The sequence below is a fragment of the Ambystoma mexicanum genome, chromosome 4p, assembly GCF_040938575.1.
Source record: "Ambystoma mexicanum isolate Mex_15411 chromosome 4p, UKY_AmexF1_1, whole genome shotgun sequence".
NCBI classification, from domain to species: domain Eukaryota; kingdom Metazoa; phylum Chordata; class Amphibia; order Caudata; family Ambystomatidae; genus Ambystoma; species Ambystoma mexicanum.
The window spans coordinates 1,127,185,107-1,127,208,905 of NC_090927.1; the positions used below are offsets into that span (position 1 = coordinate 1,127,185,107).

A 23,799-nucleotide genomic window follows, 5' to 3' on the forward strand; every position below is an offset into this window, starting at 1 on the left:
ACATGGTGACGCTATCTCTCGGCATGCGTGATAATGTGCTCAAAATATTTGGTTACATCACTACTTGCGTGACCTGCGTGTTACGTTCTCAATTTGTGAGTGTTCCCCCCCTTTGGAATGCTGGATCTGCATCTTTACAAGAGTATTTGACAGTGGCCGGAGTGTGGCTAGTGACTGGTAATGTACCCCCCTCCCCCACATTGTTTCATCTCCATTAGCATTTCAAGTGGGGGCACACGAGCACCCTCAGTAGTCTCAGTAAAAGTCACTGCTCGCCGGCCATGAAGGTCTTTTTGCATTTCAGGTGGTGATGGCAGAAGCAGTGACCCTAACATGAGTTAATGCCTCCATATCTTTGCTGTCTAAATGGCATATTAGTTTGTTTTTTGGAGCATGCCATATCTTTTCGTGTATTTGATACATTTAAGCAGTGCATCTCTGCCCATTGGATTTTAGTTTTAGAAAATATAAAATACTAGTGTAGCATTGAAGGAGAAATCTTAACCTAGATCCCATGGTTGCTGCCTTTCTGCAAAGTCAAGTATTCAAACTTCTACACTGCCATTGCTATGATCACGATAAGCATACAAGTGTACATAAGCTTAAATACAGCATGATACATCACTATGAAACAGGTCGCTAATGCTCTTTTTTTTTGCACTCTTTCTTTTTGCACAACTTAGTAAATCTCTTTAAAAACACTTTGCCACGTTTCAGTCACACAGTGGAGCTCCTGCTGAGCATGATGTAGCATAAAATGGACCCTCCAATTTTTGTTTCTGGTCCCCCTGTGCTCTTCACCATACTAATACACCAGCATTTACACCAGCGAGACATTTTAAGGCTGGTGTACATTTTGTGGAATCATATGGAATCTGTCTCCTATTTACCCCAGCAAAAAGCAGGTGGATTCAATAGGAATCTATTGTAAACACTGCCTGCCATGTGTATGTGGCAGACATCATTTACTCACTTTGTACTGTGCAGCACAAAAGGGAGATGCAAAGGGATTCTATCACCATTTTACACCTCTCTTTTGTACTTCGTAGTGAAAATGACAAAAATCGCAAGGAGAGGACCTGTTTGCATGTAACTGCGTGCAATTTACAGGAGCTCAGTGCATGATCACAAGTGTATTTTAATTTTAGAACATTTTAAAAACAAAAACATTTAACAAGGGAGAGCACTAAAAAAGAGGTGTAACCTAGCTCATAAGTCTGCTCACTTCTTTTCACAGTCATGTTTCTTATCCTCGCCACCAGGAATGTCGTAGTTAAGAACCTCATGCAAGCTTATATTAGCCTAAACGCAGCATGACATGCAGTAGTACCATCTTGGGGATGGCATTCAGTTCTGACACTCCAGGAAAGTAGATAAGGTGACTTGTTGGGTGTGGCTAAACCTCATTCGCAGGTTGCACGGTTTACATTGAGCGCCACTCCAAGGAGAGAGCGCAGCCTTGCAGTAAGTTTTCTTTCAGCATATTGATGATGGGGGGAAAGAAACTAATGTGTGAGAGGTGGCTTAGCGAGATGCAAAGGGAACTTGGAGAGATGATAAATCTCAATGACAAATTCTGTATTGTCATTCTCTCTGAGCATCTACAAATATTCCATACATTCTGAATTATTGCAGGCGCTGAACAAATAGTACAGCCTGGTTGAAAGGTCTGAAGAATGACTATGTGAACCGGTCTTTAGTTTGCAGGGCATTTGGATAAAAGATGAGCAGGAACATTTGAACTGGTTTTATTTGTATGTTTGCCTTTAACAGGCAAACCATGATCTAATCTGGACCTGAACTTGTTTTCCTTTTCTCAGCTGTACTGGATTAACCATCATGAAGATGCAACAGCATTGACCCAAGAGGGAGGGAAGAGATAGTTCCTTCATGCAGGTGAGCAATACTACATTTTGGAGAGCATGAGACACATTTGTTCTTTAAGAATGCATTTGAAACAGTCCAACTGTCAGTACAAGTGCTAACCAGTTGAGGCTTTCAGAGCACGAAATACGTAATAGCTTTTTTGTTAAATACCTACTTATTGGAAGGACTTAAGATGTTTATCCAATACATTGTTAGATGGTTATTTGACCAAATGATTTGATTTTTTAAATGATGCTCTTCTTTTAGTACATGTTCCAAGTTTCAAAAGGTTTCCACAATGCATGAACACCTCATCATGTGCCACACCACACAAGGTATTGCAGATTGATACTGAAGATAAACCAAGGACAATCAAATACCCAAGAATCGCCCTCCAAACATCTCCCATACATTGTAATCATCATATATATATCTACATTCTGCCCAAATGTCCTTAGTTTAGATCCTCGATTGAACAGGCTTCATTTTAGTAAATGCATTTACGAAGCTTGTACTCTTGCCCCGGTTAGGACATAGGCATCTCGTTCATAACAAACCACCTTCTGGCAAGCACCAGTGGTCGTCAGAATCATATGATTTGTAGGTCTTGATTGCCCATGCACAGCCCCAGTAAGCAGCCAAGTGGTGATCAAGGCTCTTTGCAGCTTACAATGTATGTTGTCAAATTCGGAACATATTGCCAAAATGTTGCATTCCCAAGCCAGGTGAAGAAACCCTGCAAGCTGACATCTGTATGCAGGGCAGTTATCAGTGACTTTCACTCCATGCAATTATATCAGGGTACAGTACAATCTTTGTACACAGTTGTAATGAATTAGATGCAACATGGCCATGGAAAATGCTCCGCATAAGGGCACATGTCTTACTTCAGTGTTCTTGCTCCTCATTGTGCATCAAAGACCCAGGTCGTAAATGCATTGCTAGTTACTTGTAGTCTGTCCGGCATGAGTTCTGGAAACTGACCATTTAACATGTTGCAAACCAAATAATATTGAAGTAGGCAATCCAATGATCTCCCCACCTTCCCCAAAAAAGCCTCTTAGAGGGAGGCATCTCCAATTCATAGCACCAATATCCCTGGCAGAAGCAAATCCTGGATGACCTCCAGATATTGTCTTTGGGAAAAGCAGAGTCCTATCACCCTATGATTTCCCTATCCTACTCCAGATCAATTGCAGAGACTGAACTAGATCTGGACCCTCTCAGGAACCCTTTCAATTGCCAGTCTTCACAGCTCTCCAGGTGTTTGGGGCTCAACTGTATTTTTCCATTTCAAAACGAGGCCAGGAACAACCCTCCTTGAGCCAATATTGGACAAAATGGTCTGTTTCTTAGCACTGAAGCTGCTGGATTTGAATAAAGCATTTAGACAAAGCAGAGTGTATTGAGACAACAATGACACTCAGGTTGGTATCCAGTAAGAACATTGTGTTAAACAAGTGCCGTAACTTGAACTGGGTTTAGCGTCATTGGACAAAACCTGACAGGTTTGGATAGATTAAGTCTGGAAGGTCAACAAGGATGCAGTTGACCAGGATCTTAGCAAGCATTTTTTGTAAATGTTTAACATTGAGATTGGTCTATGTGACTACAACCAGAAATCTGCAGGTTTGTTTAATTTCAGTAGTAAGATAATTGCGGCCTTGTTTAATGAAGCTGCTGAGGGATCACAAATGGGAGTCTCCTTTTTAATAGCAAGGAGTCTAGGGCCAAGGATTTCACTGTATTCGTTATAGAACTTGGCATAGATGCCATCCCACAGGTGTTTTCCATCCAGCAAAGATTATACTGGCTCTTTGAATTTCCACCAGACGAATCTGCTAATCCCGAAACAAGCCGTCCTCTGTTATAAATTTGTACTGTGAATACAATCCATCTATTGAGTTAAGTCTTCTTCTTGATGTATTACTCTACTCTCATAATGTGCTGCACACTTTCATAGACACCTAATATGAGTGGTTCACCACCCTCTTACCAGCCAGTACATCAGCTCCTGAACTAAGTAATAGTCCCATTCCTTGATCACCCACATGGCAGTGATGTCCGCAACATTGCTATATTTCCTAGCTGCTGTGCGTATTAAATGTACTTAGCTGCTTAGGACTCCTGTTTGGCTACATGAGAAATAATGAAGAATAACCTTGTATACAAAGTACCATAGCTAAATTGCATGTATGGCTACTTTGTTGCACTTACATGTGAGCCATGGTTTCTCTCTCCAGAGACTACTCCATCTAAAGCAAAAACATAATCAGGCAACTGAGATAAGAGAGGAGAGTAAATGGAAGGAACCCAGTGTCCTGGTGGATCTTGTATGGCACGGCAACATAGAACTGCAGACTATTTTCTATCTGTCCATAACAACAGACACTTATTGCTTCTAAGGCATTTTAGACCTGGTCTTCTCTTGTTTCTATCAAAAAAGCGAAAATGGAGATCTGAGAATCATATTCAACCCAAATGTGTTTTTTGGTACTGGGGATTATGAAACATGAATGCACTTTTTGCTGTTCTGCCCATATTACTCCATTCCTACAAAGACATGTTCATGTTCAATGTAGATTTACAGTGTGTTTTTCAAGAGCCCTTTAGCTGTTAAGCCATCACTAATTTTATGCAGTGCTATGAATATCAGCACAGAAAATATGTGCTGCTGTTATTGAGATTCTAATTGTGTAAATACAAAAACATTTAATGGAAAATCTTAGTTTAAAAAAGTTGATGTACTTTTTTATTATACATTTATATACTTTGATGGAAAACTATGTTTTTCTGATGAAAGACTTATTTATTTAATGTGCTTTACTTTTTTTTTTTTTTATTATTTATTTGTGTTTGACGCTCCTAACAAATAGGAGAGTCTTTACAAAATGGAGAGAAATACAGTCCAATATATTGAGAGAGACAAAACATAAGATACCTTCGGACATTGAACATTACAGTATATAAACATAGAAAAGGGATAAAAAAAGGAGACCATCCTTCAAGTAAAATTACAGACCGAGAATTCCTATGACATATTGCTAGACGAATAAAAGACAAGAAAAGGGGAAGCAAAGGAAATAGACGATAGAAGTAACTACTCATTAAAATGGGCATGGATCATCGATCTTATACAGGTTTGCAAAGGGTAGAGAAAAGTGAATGCATGATTCATGAAATATTCATGTAGCAATCTTTTTCCAATTCTCTTACAATTATATTACATAATTTCGTTAAAGCATATATGAGCGGTTTGTGGTTGCCTTGCATCAATCTAGCCCAAAGGAAAGGCAGGCAATCAGTAAAATTAATATTTACAAATTCAGTGAATAAAATCGTTCTTTGATTCTTAAAATGGGGACAATATAAAATCAAATGTTTTAATGTTTCAATGGTTGCAGTGCACATAGGAAATCTGCAATGAGGGCTCGACGCATACAACTTATGCCCAACCCATTTTACTACTATTTCTTTGGTGTGGAACAAATTAAATTTAAACCAATGTGCTTTACTTTCAGCCATCTCATTATCTTGCTCTAATTTTCTGAGTACATGCGCCCACAAGTCCCAATGACCGGATGGATTGCCCTCAAACTAAAGTGCATGTATCTGCCTCTCATGAGTTTTACACCAATTACGTATATTCGTTTAACATCCTTATACAAAGGTCTTTGCACACACCTCTGATGTAAGGTTTAATTGCATCTCACTCTATTGACAATGAGCAAACTGTGCTGCCATTAAGCTGGAAGAACATCTCTATTTCAGCTGCAATATCCACTTAAAAAAACACACTGGACAGTGCTTGTTATTTAAACCACAGGGTTGGTGCAAATGTTGGTTTGATGGCATTAACGGCATCCTCCTGACTGGGTATTGGCCAGATTGCACTTATGCTTGTATTTCAGATTCCCGTATGAAGCCAATCTCTTCTTTAAACACCAACATAAAATCAGTGTTTGCTGCAGATTCATGCACTTTCAGTTAGTAGGTCAAGATTCTTTCTATTCAGTGCCAATATCTCCAAACGTCCATAAGCCTGTGATGGTCAATAATGTAGTGAACTGTCTTAGTGAGTGCCCTGGCAGTTCCCAGCAAGACATCCATAATCATGCTCCAAACATCATTGAAATGCCTGATTCATATTGCCATTGTGTCCAGCCCCAAAGTTAACAGTGTTCTCATCCTTTCAAAAAGTCTGGAATGTTGACGTTTGGGAAATATGTATACATGAGTATCTGGAAACGAAATCCCGACACTACCCCATCATATCTCTTAGGGCCATTAATCACGTTCTCTAATTTGAACTATAGCTATGTATTTATCAATACTAAGACCACCCTCGCATGACTGATATCACATGTAAAGTGTCAATTCCAGCCCCATAACGGAGGTGAGTTGGTTTGTCTCCTGACTCCTGCCTGCATCTGTTGGCAGTATAAAATAGTACCACCTACTCTATTTAGCAGAAGTGATAACTTTGAATTCTCTTTTATTGTTGAGGCCTCTTGCATTTCAAGCCAACCCTACCACTTCTTGGTTAGATATATTGTGGTGTGACTCATCTTGGGTCTCGCCGATGTCATTCAGTTTCGATTCACACAATTGGAACTCATGTTGCAAAATGGCAGTATGGTGTTTACAGTATACTTTTTCACTCAAAAGAGAATCGTGATCCAAACATGTATTTCTATTTACAGTCAGCTACCTAATAGCTCTCATATCCTTCCAACCAGATTATAATGTCCCTTTTGATGGTGCCTACCCCTGGAAAGCAATGGTGTGCTGCCTATCTAGGGTCAGGGGATAGAAAGAAGAGGTTGATCCTCAATACTAATCTACCCACTACAATTAACATAAAAAGTAATACTCATGTCAGAAGCCAGGAGGCTGAGCACCGAATAAATTATTAGTACTAAATTGTATTACTCAGTCACATCTGCTCATCTCTGAACAATAAAAGCGTCTAAAAATATTGTTTTAGTAATGCAGGCGTGCCTCTGTTAATAGCCCATCCTGTCTACCAACGGGCAACCTGTTTCAGAGCATTCTGCCAGTGATTCACTCCTCCCCCTTCTACGGTGTGCTGCAGTGGTGAAAATGTGGTGGACAAGTACTGCACAACAATACAAAATACAGTGATAACCATCAGCGGTCATAGATTAAAAGGCAAGCTGGCTCATTTCTTCACCCCTTGCAGTAGTTACAGGATAAACACATGAGCTAAAGGATATGTACAACTTTTGTCTGTTCCTCCTGCCCAAGACTTAAAAATCTTAACAATGGGGCCAATCAAATATGTTATATATGTATATATTCCCTTCCCAGACCTGACCTGTACATTGTCCCTCCCCAGTGACTAACCACAATGGTTTCTTCAATGTAACTTGTAGAACCGGTTATGGGTCAGGACCAAGATATCCCTGATGTTCAGCTTTATTGCTGGGATAGGTGGCCTCCCCCTAGGTTGAGCCTCTTCATGATATGCAGCTGATAAGACATCTGTAAAGAAAACGCTGTTGTCATCAACCATCAACTTCAACTCTGTGGAGTATTTGATCTTCCCATCTCAGCAATCACTGTGTGGTGTAAAATGCTTGCTTTGCTCTCTGCACCCCAGGAGGGCTGATGACAGGGAAAAACTTCAGGGTGTCATTTTTAAATCTGACTTTCCTGGCTCCCTTTGCATCTTTTAGGATAGTGTCACTGTGGTGAGAATTAAGAGGTCTGGGGATGATTGAGCAAGAGGGTATCCCAGAGTGAGGATGAAGTCCCAAAGACAAGTGAATGATACAAATAGGTCTGGAGATGATTGAGCAAGAGGGCATCCCAGAGTTAGGATGAAGTCCCAAAGAGCAGTGAATTACTTGAAGAGGTCTGGAGATGATTGAGCAAGAGGGCATCCTAGACTGAGGATGAAGTCCCAAAGAGCAGTCAATGAATTGAAGAGGTCTGGAGATGCTTGAGCATGAGGGCATCCCAGATTGAGGATGAAGTCCCAAATAGCAGTGAATGACTTGAAGCAGAGGCCGTGGTAACAGTTTTTCAAGGAATTGACAGAGGGTGACAGATTGTTTCCTTCTCTCATTCTCATTAAACCTTCGTTACATTAGACTTATCCAGAAATTCAATATCCTGTTTGGGTGTTGTAGTGGTTTTATTGATTTTTATAATCTGACCTTCGACTGTGTTCACCTGTTTTATTGCCTCTTTTGTGTGACAAGTTAGCCCCAACAAGCACGCCTGGACATCGTCCACTCTGGTCGTGATAGTGTCCACTTGTCCTGAGTGACAGAAGTAACTGCTATTAAGCACCAATATGATCGCTTGGTGGGCAATCTCATGTGCTTCAGCAGCCTCACTCTCCTTGGCCTGGTTAATGATTTCTGTTGCATCAATCCTGGGCTTATATGTAAATTAATTTAAATTGGGCTGTCCTTCCAAAGCACCACCCATGGGCTTGTTCATCCCGTGCTTTAACAAGAACTTGAGTTCTTTCTTTCACCAGGCTCATGTTCAATACCCCGGGCAGTTTGAATCAAGGAGGATCCCACGGCCCATTCAAGCTGGGTCTCATTGCTTCCATCAAAGTGGGGATATAAGGTAGAAGATATTAGTGGTTGTACAGTGTGTTTGGTGGTTGTGGTGTCTCATTTCTAAAATGGTGTTGGACCAGTTCACTTGAAAAGCATTGGCTGGCACCAACCCTTGTACTTGATAACATGCAAACTACCAGTTGGAAACTTCTCGGTGACAAATCGCAGCAGAGCTCCAGGAGGGCTGGTGTATCCCTAACCTACAAGAACAGGTAAGTAGATTTCTAAGGAATTGTGTAGTGTGCAAGGATCTCAATCCTGAAAACACCATGAGGACTGTCAGTAGGATCCTGTCTAGACCCTCTGGTCCATTCAAGGAGCTCCTCATTGACTTTGTGGACATGATTACGAGGTGCAGTAGTTTCAGATATTTTAACGCAGTAACTTGTCCATTCTCCCAACGGCTTGAGGTTAGTCCCTGCGTACATCCTGATGCTAAATCAGCAGCAAGATTTCTGTTGAGAGAGGTATTTGTAGGGAATTTGTAAGGTTATAAAATTTGACAATGAAACCCACTTGTTTAATACTTTGTTCGCAGAACTCACTTCATTTATAGGAATGAAGCACACGCTGTGCTCGGTGTACCACCAGTAGGCCAACGGAATCCTGGAGAATCTCAATGGGGTCTTTAAGGGCAATTTAGCTAAGCTATGTAGTGAATTAAAGAAGTCCTGGTACTATTGCCTCCCACTGGCATTATTTCACTTGAGAAATCAGCCAGGGAAGAACCACCACTTGAGCCCTCAAGAAATCATGACAGGCGTAGGCTACACACACTTCTCTCACCTACACACATGGTATCAGACGCACACAAGACCACAGCAGTTCTAGAGAGGAGTTTATGGAGTACCTTAGGGCATTAACAAAAAGTGTTAAGATTTTATCTTCACAGGTTGTGTCTTCTCACCAACAGACAACAGGATAAAACGGCAAGAGTACCAATTATCAACACAAGACATAGCTTCTCCCAGGGGACCAGATCTATGTCCATTAGAATCATTGTCATTTCCATGGGTCTCTCTGGGTTATCTACTCAACTCTGACTACTGTGAAGGTGGAGGGCAACACAAATTGGATACACCTTAGTGATACACGAAGAGATACTGGCAGCCCTCCACCAGCAGAGGAGCAGGCATACAAGTTAAGGATTTGCCGTTTGTTTCACTGCAAAGGGGAGTGTGAGTGTGAACGAAGATCTGGAATTTGAATAATTTTGTTTAGGAAAAGAAATGTCTAAGCTTGTAAATTGTTTGAAAGTGAATATTTGTATGTTTTCTATGGTCTTTATGCCATAATGTCAGAAGATTACAACCAGTGTATATACAGAACATTTAAATGTATCTAGCTTTGTGGGAATCCGGGGAGATACTATTAAGAGAAAAAAGAAATGTTGATAATGATCTTTTTGATAATGAGGACAAAGAACTAGATCCCAAAATAAATGCACATGGTTTCGCAGCGGACAACATATGGGAAAGCCATATGAGGAAGGTGGGGAGAGAGACATCTGTAGGATATTGCTACATCTTCTCTCTTATCCACCATGCTTCTGGCGTTCCTAGCGTATTTATCCTGAGTGAGGTAGAGGTAGCAGCTGTGCTATGTCTGGTGCACCTAGCCCCGCGCAGGGTCCGAAATCGATGAGAGCAAGGGGTGAACAGTTACAGAGAAAGAGGAATGAGGGGATTCTCTGAAGAAGGGGTTGCACGAATAAGTCAAGAGTATGGGACAGTGTGGAGAAATCACTTGTTGCATCTGACGTGGCTTTAAGAGCCAGAAAAACCTGTTAAGATACAGACACTCACCCATCATTCTCTATGTTTTAAGGGTGGTGGCATGGTGCCCATTGGCTCAAATGGGAACTGCAGCCGCTTGCTTCCCATCACAGATCTGGCTGGAGGTACGGCTGCTTGTCTAGATAATTTTTGGACCTGTGGACCCAATGCCTACAGGCAGTTGCCTGCAGCCTGGCAGGTTGTGTGTCCCCAAAGAACACATAGTTTTGGCCCGGTCAAAGCCCAAAGATACATCTGTGCCCCCTTTGTCCCCTGTTCCCCTTGCGCCTTTTTTCATCACCTTATATGGACAAACCAAAGACTATGGGCCTCATTACATGGAAGGCGGTAACCATGGCGCTTTTAGCGCCATGGTTGCCGCCGGTAATTTACCGATCCCGCCATGGTGAATGGCGGAATTACCGCCCCATTCCAAGGTTGGCGGGGCGGTAATTCCCCATTCACCATTGGCCCTTCCCCATTCCCATTTGAGCCCCCATAGGGCTCAATGGCTCAATGGGAATGGGGAAGGCGGCAATTACAGTACCGCAAATTGTGGTACCGTAATTGCCTCCAAGGTCCCTTTGCGGGTCCCGTCCTTAACAGCTGGTAAAACCAGCCGTTAAGGTAGGGACCAGCAAAGGGACCTCGTAGTAGGGCGGTAAGGGATTACCGGCACCGGTGCCCTTATCGGTGCCGGTAATCCCTTACCGCCATCCGTGTAATGAGGACCTATGTGTGATGGGGAAAATCAGAAACAATTGTAACAAAGGAGAAGATCTAACTACCTTTCAGCAGCATCATCAAAGGTTTTAGCGGACATTCCCGATTGATGCCGGCTGTTTAGCCACACAGAGACCTTTTTTACTTCTCTCCTGGTGCCCAAGCAGAGGTCATTGCCAAATGGCCCCAGGTAACCAAGTACACACCTTTACTCTTTGTGAATACTTGCGAGTCAGCATTCAGTGGCATTAGGGAAGAATTGAGGGTACTTAGGCTCATGACTTTGCAGAACTGGTACATAATAAACCTCCTGACAGCAATGGAGGGTGGAGTATGCTGGAAAATTGGGAGTACCTGCTGCACATTTGTGCCACCCAATGACACAGAGAATGTTACCCTAACGCAAACTATTGTGGCCTTACAGAAACTCAAAGTGATCGTGAAGAATGAGGCTGGGATCAACAATGATTCGTGGAACGACTCCCTGTTTTCTTGGATACCTTCTTGGTTGAGCCTCGCTGTGCAGATTCTGTTGCCTATTTTTATCTTTTTTCTTATCCTTTTCTGTTCCTGTCAATTACTCTTAGGTAGGAGCTCTTCCCAGATACCAACAGCTGCTGCCATAATGACTGTAACCCTGTCTAAGGCTAGGGTCACCACCACTTCATCCCACATGGGTACTCAAACTGAAGTTGTCTTGTGTCCCCACCAAATCGGGATGATTGTGTGGTTCAGCAGTTAGATTGAGGGAATGGTGGCAGATGAGTTGGGTTTGTTCGGCAGAGGATTATGTCCATATTGGGACCAGTGTGCGAGAGGGTTGTAGGGTTGTTCCCAAGAAGATGTCTAGAATATATACATATTAGCTTACATGCACACAGAAAGATAAAATTGTTAAAACCTCCAAATGTAACAAAAATACAATTCACACATGGGGAATTCATGAATCTCAATATAGTGGCCTTTTTACAAATGAATCAAACACTGTAGTCAGGGTTGTTTTCAAGCTGAGCTTTGCCTATTGAGAAACTGATTCTGCAAGGTTTTAGAAGCCAGGGTATGGGTGAATAAGCAACTTCACAACCTTCGTGGTCAGCTCAACTGGAGAAACTGGCCATGAGTTCCATGGTCTGATAAACATCGCAGACGGTAGAGGTAATCTCCTGATGAATGAGAGTGTGACAGAAGGGGTTTCACTATATGCTGTGACTAGCTGTAAAAAAACAGGGTGAGTCAATGCCCAAGGCTAACTAATGGGAAAAGCAGGAGTTTCAATGGTATTTTCAAATGTGCTATGTGCAATAAAGCAGTGGTTATTTAGATTAGAATTTTCCAATAAAATCAGTGACCTGGGGAATTAGCTAGCATCACTAACTCAAAGAGAAATTATTTACCCAGCCTTCCTCATGTCGCTTGAAATATTTATGCGGGCCACGTGCAAGTAAAAATTAAGGTTAAAGGGGCTTAGGCCAGTTATTACTAGTTATGAATTATGTTCTAAAGGAACATCACTAAGGAGCGTGAAGACCCCTGTCTGAGCCTGCACAATGCCCCCGGGCCTACGTTCGACCTCCATATCCTGCCATTAACGGACCCCAGTAGTAATGGCCTCCTATGATGGCCATATGATGAGAAGCTCTGTTGGGCTTAAAGCAGTCTCGTTACCAGTATATGATTCACTATTTGTCTCCCATGCAACTACGGAGCACAAGCTCCAAGTAAAGATGTCCACCACGATCACATCGAAGAGGCGTAGGACCCGCAAAATGGATGTCCCACCTCTGATGCCTGCAGATTGGCTGCCAAGAAAACCTTGAGCAGAGCATGAAGACCCCTGTCTGGGCCTGTCCAGGCCAAGAGGGCCTCTTAACTTCGCCAAATGTATTTGCTGATCTCTGCGGGACCCTGGCTGACTCATCTGCATCCCCAAAATCACGACCGTTCGCTGATCGTAGCTCTCCCTTACATGCAGAAGGTAAGCCGAGCCCAGCCTACTCAGCTGCTGCATTGTAAACCGCATGACCCCCCATCCAAATGTGCAAGCATCCATCTTTCCTGCACAAAAGAAATCCCCATTCCCTTCCCAACACTGTTACTCCCTCAAGCGCATCTAGATACTTCATCCCCAACCGACAAGCTTTTGCCCCGTGGCAAGGATCAGGCTCCAACTTGTCACCTATCCGGTGCGCTGTACCTCTTCCACCCATTATACCTGACTTCTGCAGTAAACAAAAGTGCACAATATTTTCACACCCCCTACATTACATAATCAGGGCTTCAGCCCCTCTCATGCGTGGCCTTACTTATACACTAGGCCACTCCCATGCTAAACTGTGAGACAGTCCACAGACTGCAGACCATTGCCAGGCAACTGTAATAATAATGACTGCCAGATGCACGTAACTCACATCACCCACCGCACCACTACCTGCTCTCAGTCCATAAACTTCAGAAATAGCGAACTTCACTGGAGGACATGCTGGCTGCCCCAGTTCTCACAATATCAAAGTGTGGCTAAAAGCAATGATTGTCTGGGAGAGTGCACTCACACCGTTAATAGCATGGATGCTCCCCAACCTAACCCTATTCAGAGCCCAGAGCTGACCACATGCAAACTCCATGCTCATGTCAGCCCCGCTATGCCCTCATGTACACAAGGCTATTATCCCAATCAGGGACACAAACTGAGCATTATGGTAGCCCTCAAGGCCTGTACACATGCTCCTGACAATCCCGCAAAGCTATGCGCTCTTTCTGATGCTCTGACAAATCCACCATACAACGTCAGAACCTCCAAAACCTCAAAGCCTCCTGTGCCCATGCTTAAATATGCACTAGTCAACGCACGTTCTGGGCAGCACAGGCACTGGATATTTATGGCCTATTCTCTACTCTCAACCAAGATGTGCTAGCCATCACAGAAACATGGCTACACACTAGCCGCTGGCCCAGCCCTATCCATACTAGACCCCCCGGCTTTACCATATTACTGAATGACAGACACAACGCAAGAGGAGGAGGGTTTGCAAAAACTCCCTTTCCTTATGGACTTTTGACACTACCTTGAATTAGAACAGTGACACACTCTCCATCAAACTGACCGTCTCACATACAGACATTATCTCTCTCCATGTAACCCGTACATTCGAAGAAGAGTTCTTACATGCCTTTGGAACCAATATCAAGCCATTGTCTAAAATTATTCTCAGAGGCGATCTCAATCTGGGCCTTAATGAGTCTTGGGACTCGAAGGTCTCCTCAGTGGCCAACTCCCTCTATGGATTAGGCTTCAGACAATGCATCAGTGCACCCACCCATATTAAAAGTTGTACGCTGGACTGGATAGCTGACCTCAATTTCTATCTGCTCTAATACCTCCTGCGCCTGGTCTGATGACCATATTATTACCTTCACCATTCTGCCCATCAAGCAAACCACCCCCACCACTTCAACGCTCCCTCCCACTCTGGCTTGCAGCTCCCGCAAACTCACAAAAGACTGTATTGTGCCCCAGCTGCAGATGCTAAAAATAGATCATCTACACTCCAGTGACCCCAATATACTAGTCGGACCTCCACACCAAGACCCTGACAGTAGCAGTGCAATCCATTGGCCCCCTAGCTCCCCTTAAATCTAAACCCGTAGGCCACTTCAATTCCTGGTTTACCCCTGACCTCTTATAGCTCTGTACTAAAAAACGGCTTGCAGTCTCTAAGTGTAAAAAACAACCCTTGGACGCTCTGAAGCAGCACTTCACCAATGCATCAAAAGTGTACAAACAAGCAAGCATCAATGCCAAATCCACTAAATACAATTCGAGAATAGTCAACGCCAAGTCCAATACCAGAGAGTTGTTCACTGTCCTTGCATGACAAGGATGCAGTGTTGTGCGACGCAGGTGCACAGAAGATGCTGCCCGTCGACATGTAATATGTTGCACTTACATCCATGCATGAAAACCTTTAAAAACCGAGGATCGGACCCTCTGCGGCAAAGCCCTCACAGGACAAGGCCGCAATGTTGCATGACACGAGTGCGCAGGAGACCATGCCTGTCGACACATAATATGTTGCGCCTACGTCCACAAATCCAAACCTTTAAAAATCAAGGATCTGACCCTCTGCGGTACAGCCCTCGCAGGACAAGGCTGCAGTGCAGTGCGACACAGGTGCACAGGAGATGCTGCCCATTGACACGTAATACCTTTGAAAACCAAGGATCGGACCCTATGTGACAAAGCCCTCGCAATACAAGGTCACAGTGTTGTGCGACGCAGGTGCGCAGGAGACGCTGCCTGTCGACACGTAATACATTGCACCTACGTCCACACATCCAAACCTTTAAAAACGGAGGATCAGACCCTCTGTGACAAAGCCCTCGCAGGACAAGGCCACAGTGTTGTGCGACGCAGGTGCGCAGGAGACGCTGCCTGTCGACACGTAATACATTGCGCTTACGTCCAATTATCCAAACCTTTAAAAACCAAGAATCCGACCCTCCGTGACAAAGCTCTCGCAGGACAAGTCCACGGCGTTGTGCGACGCAGGTGTTTGGCAGCAAAAGGGTAGCGCTGCACAGTACAATCATGCAATGCAGTTGTCAACCATCTGTGTATGTAAGGTAAGAAAGGTGCAGGGAGGGAGAGCAGCCATTACTGCTCTCTACCAAACTTCCTGGCCTTTGCGTGTACTTCCACCTACTGTCTGACTTAATGTATGCTGTTCCTTGCGCAATTTTAGTCTCCCCTTCCAGCAGTTAGCCATACTTTGTTTTTCTTGACTTCCTGTCTTTCCAGGTCCCCCTTTGTAGTAACTGTGCCCTTCTGACGCTCACCCACTCCCTAGGCCCCCCCTTAACTGTGTAACTGTGTAACTGCTGTGATCTGTGCCCTTAGGCTCTCTCCCACTCTCTTGCCCCCCCCTGAACTCTGTAACTGTCTGCTGTGATCTGTTGTCCTTTGGCTTTCTCCAAATTCCATAGGACTTCTCAAGGACCCCCATCCTGTTGGGGGTACCTGTTACTGGCTAGTTACCTGTCCCTCCCCTGCTTGTTCCTGCGCATCCTGCACCTGCCCGCTTGTGCTCCCTCCTCCTAATACCCTCTATGGTACTCTCCGTCTCTCCTATCTTCTCTAACTGCTACTCTCTCCTACCCTATCCTTCTCACTAAGTCTGGGAGGAAGAAGTTCAAGAGGGACATCCTGGTCTCCAACCCAGGCCTTCCTATCGCTGATGCTCACACCAGTGCTTCCTCCGCACAGACTCTTACCAATATCCTCTTTGTCGTTCCCTCTCCAGACCTCCTTTTTGGTAGATGCTTCCTGCGTCTTATCAATTTCCTCCCTTCTACTACTACTCCTTCCGCCTCCTCTTTGGCACCCTCCTCTTCCTTGCCTGTACCCCTTCACTGAAGTCTTTCAAATGTGGCAACCTGCTCCACATTGTTACTCTCAACTCTCGTTCCACCGTCAAACACTCCTCTGACATCTGTCACCTCCTTGAAGAATTCAACCTGGGTGTCCTCGCTCTCACTGAGACATGATTCACGCCCAGTACTGTCACAAGTTTTGACACTCTCCTCCCCTAGGGCTACAAGATCCTCTCAGAGCCCAGAACCAACCGTCCTGGAGGTGGAGTAGCCCTGATCTTTCCAGAGTGGGCCCCTGCTTCTGTCATCCCTACACAGGCATTTTCCTCCTTTGAATGACTGGTCTGCAGACTCTCTACCTGTCCTGGCCTCTTTCAAACTGTGGCCACCATCTACAGGCCACCTAGCTGGGTCGCGTTCTTTCTCTCTGAATGGGCTAACCTCTCCCCTGCTCTCCTTATCTCTACCTCTCAACTTCTCCTACCCAGAGTCCTCAACGTCCATCTGGATGCTTTCAAACCCTCCTCTCAGTTCTTCCACAATCTTTGTGATACTCTCTCTCTTTCTATTCTACCCTCCAGTCTGAGACAAACTGCCGGGAACACCTTGGATGTTCTGATCTCTTCTGACATCCCCCTCTCTGTTCCTCTCACCACTCCTCTCTCTTGTACAGACCACTTTCTGCTCTCATCCCACCTGAAGCTCTCTGTACCCCAGGTGAAGCCTACCCCAGCACTGCCACCGACCTTCTTGATCATCCGGCCCATGAAGTGTGTGCCAGTGTCAGTGGAGGCCGTTGCCACTTCTTTCTCTCCTCTTCGTATGCCTCTGACACAGCCCACTCTAGTCTGCATCTTTCTATCACTAACACTCTTTATGTCCTTGCCACTGTCATGAGAAGCCATATGAAGCCTACCTCCAAGTGCAACTCTTGGTTTGACTCTGACCTCCCCACTCTAAAATGCAAGTGAAGGGTGGCTGAGAGGAAGTGGAAGGCATCGCGCACATCCTCTGACAAACTGGCCTTCAGCCTACTCCAAAGGCAATACAGACTCTCTGTCCTGTCTAAGAAGAGATCCCATATCCAAGCCTGCATCTCTGCGGCCTCTAACAACATGGCCACACTCTTCAAAATATGCAAGGAGCTGGCCAATCCTGTTGCAGTCTCCACCTCTCCTGTTCCCTCCCAGGCCCTTTGCATGACTCTGGCTTCTAACTTCACTGCTAAAACTCAGGACATTCTGTCCTCTCTCTTCTCCTCCCTTTCTCCTTCCTCTTTCTCTACCTCTCTTGGCGCCTTTCTGGCTGCCTCTCTCTCTCCAACTTTCTCCTCTTTTTCTGTGATCACTCCTGATGACGTTTCTAGACAAGTCCGATCTATGAAAGTGGCATCCAAGCAGGTGCTCCCCTGCTCCTCCAGAACATCAAGGACCACATTGACATTCTCGTTCCAGCCTTCACCAATTCCTGCAATCACTCTTTTGCCACTGGAATTTTCCATTCCCCCTCTCGTGAAGAAACCTTCTGCCGATCCGTCCTGTCTGGCAAACTACCGCCCCATCTCTATCACTCCTTTCCTGGCCAAACTCTTGGAAAATCTGGCCATCTCCCAGCTTACTCTCCACACTGAATTTGTTGGTTGTCTCCATGACCATCATTCTGAGTTCAGAGCAGCCAGAGGCACGGAAACTAGTCTCCTGAATACCTGTGAAGATCTGCTCACTAATCTCTACTTTAGCCTTCCTTCTATCCTCATTCTCCTTGATCTTTCCTCTGCTTTTGACATGGTCAACCATGGCATCCTGATCAATCGTCTCCATGAGAACCTGGGCATCATGGATCCGTCCCTAGAATGGTTGTCCTCCTGGAGCGTCCCGCTCAGGTCCAACTGGGGTCCTTCCTCTCTACCACCTCTCTCTCCACAAGTGGTGTTCCTCAGGGCTCCAACCTCTCACCCTGGATTTTCAACGTCTGTGTGACCCCTTTGGCCCCCCTTATCTCTACCTTCTCCTCTAACGTTCAATGTTATGCAGACGACACTCAGCTCTCCTTCAGGCTGCCCTCAGCCTCCTCTCCTCTGTCACGCATTCCTGACTGTCTATCCGCGATTCAGGCATGGTGCACATTCAATGATCTCTGTCTCAATGCCAGCAAGTTCGAGATCCTCCTCATTGGGACTCCTGCTCCTGCTTTCCCTCTTTCACTCTGGCCGTCCTCCTTGGGCCCTCTCCCTGTGCCATCCTGTGAGGCAAAAAACCTCTGAGTCATCTTCAATTCCACTCTCTCCTTCTCTCCTCACATCACGGACTTCTCTAAGAAGTCCCACTACCAGCTGCTCCTCCTCAGAGGTATTCTTCCTTTTTTCACTTTGCCCAAGAAGCTCAAAGTCTTCAGAGACGTGGTTCTCTCTAGACTGGACTATTGCAACAGCTTCTTTCTCAACCTGCCTTCCTCTACTCTCTGCCCTCTGCAACTAATGCAGAACAGCACTGCGAGAACTGTCCTTGGCCACAAGCCCACGGATCATATCTCTCCAGCCATGACATCTCTCCACTGGCTCCCAGTGGCTGCAAGGATTATGTTCAAGACCCTCTGCATTGTCCACAAGGCTTTCTAGGTCTGGGGGCTGTACTACATCCAACTCTCTCTTCCTAAACATCTTCCTTCTCGAGCCCTTTGCTCAGCTACCTCCACTCTCTGATGGTCAGATGCTTCTCCTTGCAGAAAGTGGGAGGTAGATCTCTTTCCTCTGCAAGGGCCACCCTCTCTAATGGCCTCCCTGCTCCTCTCAAACTTGTGCTGGACCAGCTCAGGTTCCAGAAGCAGCTCAAGACCTTCCTTTTCGCTTCTGCTTTCTCTCTTTCTCTCCATTGCTGACTTCCCTGTCTGATGTGCTGACGGGTTGCCTGGCTACCCTCAGAACCAATAGGCACCAGGCCACTCCACGACCTGTAAGCAGCCAGCCCCGCGCACTTAGGGGTTGTATCTGTAACCCTGCAATCCCCTGCCTCCTTGCACTATCCAGAGCTGGCTCTGGCAGCTGCACTTACTCAGAGCAATGCTGCCCTAATTGCACTTTCCCCTTCTTTCCCCCTGACACTTCTCCTCTCCCTCTACCCCCTGCACTTGCATGATCTGAATGATAAAAAGGCCTAGTAAGATCATTTGTTTCATCCTCCCTATGTCTCCCTACCTTGTCTTGTCACACCTAGAAACATGTGTGTACAGGCGCGTTACAAATGATTCATTATATGATATCATATCATATCCACAGGGAAGTAGAAGCCCCAGTATCCCCCCCAGCTACCTTTATTAAAGTTGAGGCATGGTGCACCAATATACAAATGGCCATGCTCAATATAATTGACACATTTCACAAAAAATCCTCCTAAAACAATCGACATTGAAACCACCTCAACAGATCACCTCCGTAACCACTCCAAATACTGTCACCAGCCAAGACCCCTCCATGTTTCACTTCAACAAGGTCTCAGAGATGGGAGATCTTGCCATCCTCAAAAGCTTGAAACACTGGCGGTTTAAAGGAGACACTTGCCCCGCCACTGTCATCAAGGAATGCTATTTAATCCTGGCTCCCTTTATCAAAACCTTCATTAACGTGTCCTTCTCCTCAGGCATAGTACCCACGAGCCTCAAGAACGTTTGGGTCCTCGCATTGATTAAAAAAATGACTCTATACCCCATGGTGCCAAATAACTACTGACCTAGCACCAGGGATTGCGCCAGTTGGGTTTCCGTCCAGGACACAAACTGAATCAGCACTTCTCGACCTGAAGAACCAACTTGACAAGATTGGGGACATCGGGAAGCCTGCCCTTCTTCTTTTCCTTGATCTATTTGCAGCATTTGATCTGGTTGACCATGAAATCGTCTGCCATCACCTTACCACCTCTGCCAACTTCTCGCCTCTAGCCACGACATGGATTATCTCCTTCTTAGAGGAAAGATCTGTGAGGGTGTTTGCTGAAAACTCCTGTACTTCCCCTGCACCAATCACTTGTGGTGTTCCTCAAGAGTCCAGCGTGTCCCCTACACTAAATAACATCTTCACGAAAATCTCTGTATATCGTAACATCAGCATATCTTACACCAGCTATACCGATGATACACAAATCCTCCTGCCCCTCACTGGCAACTATGTGGAAGATAGTACCACCACCCTAAACACTGTTTATATGACTATCCAGCCCTGGATGTCTATACACCTCTTTGTCGGGTCATCGGTGGTGCTGAAAAAGCTTTAAAACATGGTTCTTTGCATAATCATTGAGCCTTGTGCTCACCAAATGTTCTTGCCGTTTGACTCTACTTGTGTGTAACTGGTCATGCAACAGCACCTTGATGCCCTTGGGTTTAGTGCCCTTTACAAATGGAAAAATAAATAAATAAATAAATAAATACATGTTTACATACAGATGTATGTTGTTCTATAGACACATGTTTGTGCCTTTTTTGTCATTTTTCTGTCATTTATTTCTCTGTTGCTGTTCCCCTGTGGCAGAGTGTTGTTAACATCAGCACCTAGTTTTTTTCTGTAATAAATACTATTGTTTCATTTCCATTTTGTAAGATTCATACATTTATTTTATTGCATTTAATATAAATAAAAAAAGAATATAACTTTCTTCCTCTTTCTTCTTTCAAATTGAACTAGGTTGTATTGACTGCATAAATATTTCTACATCACACATTTTCCATGTATATGATGAATTACGTGATTAATTCACTTAGCATTTTTTAATGCATTACTAATCTAAATCAATTAACCACACTTGGAAATTAAATAATTGTGTACACAGAACACTTCTTTGGCCCTCATTACGACCCTGGCGGAGTGGGTTTACGCCAGCGGAAATCATGGCGGACCCTTCCGCCCTACTACGAGTTCCCGTAGCGCCATGGAGCCTTTTTCCGCCTGCTTTTTCCGGGCGGAGAAATCCATGGCGCTACGGGACCTTGTTGTTAATTACGCCACCGTAATTTACGGTGGCGTAATTAACGCCTTCCCCACTCCCATTATACCCTATGGGGCAAGAATGGGAATGGGGAAGGGTAAAATGGGGATTGGGGATTTACCGCCCCGCCAAGGTCGGAATGGGGCGGTAAATCCGCCAACCCCCATGGCGGTGTTGGCAGCTTTGCGCCATGGTCCATGGTGCAAATTGCACCATGGATCTCCGCCAGGGTCGTAATGAGGGCCTTTGTTGTTTATGTTACAGATGTTTAACTGAATGATGGTGTCATGACCCACCATGAACAAATCTTAAAGAAAAGGTGTGTTCTACACATAAGCTTGAGATGGTAGTTAAGATAAGGGCTACCAATGAAAACGTCGGAATTGGGGAAAAATGGGATTTCTTTTAAGGGGGTTTTGTCCAATCAAATGTTGGGTATGGATTGTAATAAAGTATCTGGGAGAATTTTAATGGTTGCAAAAATGTATATAAAATGTCAACTGATGTAGTTTGTTGAGTCCAGCTAGTTTGGTCCTGAAACACCATCCTACTGCTCCCCGGATAATTGCCCAATAAACTTGCTTTATGTACAAATGTGCATTCATTCTTCAAGTGGTGGGCCTGCTTGGGTTGAGGTGACTAAAGGGCCTGCACTTAGACAGCAGTGCCCTATGCATAGGTGGGTGGCAATGGTGGCAATGATGCTGGTGGTAGCGATGGTGGTGACAATGGTGGCAATGCTGCTGGTGGTGGGGCTGATTGTGCTGCAATGTGCTAGTTGTACTGCCCTGCTGCCTGGGCCTACTTGCCTCTGCAGGTATACCTTTAGCTGCTTGGCCTGTTGACAGTCCTGGAGCATCACTGTCAGAGGACTGTGTGCCTGTTGGGAAGAGATGAGCATGCTGTTAGTATTCTGGGTGTTATGACTGTGGGTGTGCATTACATTCATGTCACATTGTGTGTGTACTGCTCTTGTCATGAGGCTTCTCTGTTCTGTTAGCTCCAATGTATGCATCTACATGTGGGTGGTGGAAATGCAAATTGCATGTTGGTCTGTCAAGGTGGCCTGTTGTGTGTGAGGTGTGCCTAGGATTCATGTCATGTTCTCCCTTGGCACACATGTGTGGGACTGTTCATATTGCCAACAGTGCTTGTGCATGGCTTCTTCTCCCACATCCCCTTGGATGTGTCCTTGATCAGTCCATTTGCTGTGTCTGACTTTTGTTGGACTCTGCCTGGGGATGCATGTATTTGGATGCAGGAGTAGTAATTACATGTTTTTATTTGGACTTACCACCATGATCTTGGGTCCCGGATCCTGCCTCTGCCATCCCAACACCCTTGATGGATGGAGCTGCACGTTCCCTCCCAGAGCATGAAGGTGAGGTTTGCCACTGTCACCCCTCCTGTGGCTGAGTATTCCCTCCCGTAGGTAGCAATGATTTTGTGCACCCTCAGACGTAGGTCACTCCATTCCGTTGCCAATAATTCTGGCAGTTTGGGTGCCGTTATCAGTGTTTCCAGCACATATCTGCCAGTAATACCAGCACATTACTGTGGATGATGGTAATACCGTGATGCCGGTATTACCATTTTTGGAAGTTGGATGTGCGCCCGTCCAAGGACTTGAAAAGTGCTGGTATTTCCGGTGGTGGCCCTGCCTGAAATGGTAACACCGGTGCAAAGGTATTACTGCCATTTTACCGGCAAACTCGTAATGAGGCCCATTGTGTCTTTTGCCCTGTAATTCCTAGTACTGCGTTGAGTAGGACAGGTAATTGTATCTCTGCACCTCTCCGGTATGACATTCTTTTCCAAAGCACTTGTTAATAACGTTCTCAGGGGCACTGCGTTTCCTAAATGAATATACAATGGGCCTCATTATGACCCAGGCGCTAATGGGTTAACGGCACCGTAAAAGGCTGCGGCGCCGTTAACCTATTAGCGCCTAATTACGAGGTCCCTTTGCGGGACCCGACCTTAACGGCTGGTTTTACCAGCTGTTAAAGTAGGGACCTGCAAAGGGACCTTGGTGCTAAGTACGGTGCCGCAATTTGCGGCACCGTACTTAGCGCCTTCCCCATTCCCATTGAGCCCTATAGGGCAAAAATGGGAATGGGGAAGGGCCATGGCGGCATGGGGAATTACCGCCCCGCCAACCTTGTAATGGGGTGGTAATTCCCCATTCCGCCATAGTGGACACCGTCATGGACCATGGTGCTAATAGCACCATGGTCCTCCGCCTGGGTCGTAATGAGGCCCAATGATTTTGATAAAGCGTTTTACATCCTTTTTGATCTTGATATTTATATCTATAACATTAAAAATGTTTAGGGTCCCTATCTTTACAAGATGTATTCAAATAATGAATCTAACTCAAGGATTATTGTTTTAATTGTTGTGAATGTTTTTCCAAAAATGTTTTATGGTTGCCAGACCCAGGAGCAAATACTGCCTGGTGCAATTTGTGCCTTTTGTGTTCTTTCTTTGTAA

At 45.0% G+C, this 23,799-nt stretch overlaps 1 protein-coding gene across 6 annotated transcripts in view; it reads left to right on the forward strand.

Annotated features, from left to right (window-relative positions):
• Positions 1-23,799, forward strand: part of RGS17 (regulator of G protein signaling 17) — a 420,634-nt gene that overhangs the window by 159,831 nt on the left and 237,004 nt on the right. For all 6 annotated transcript variants that reach the window (XM_069606713.1, XM_069606714.1, XM_069606710.1 and 3 more), the window contains one exon: positions 1,821-1,896. The gene's annotated coding sequence lies outside the window, so the exon portion shown is untranslated. The remainder of the gene's footprint in view (positions 1-1,820; positions 1,897-23,799) is intronic.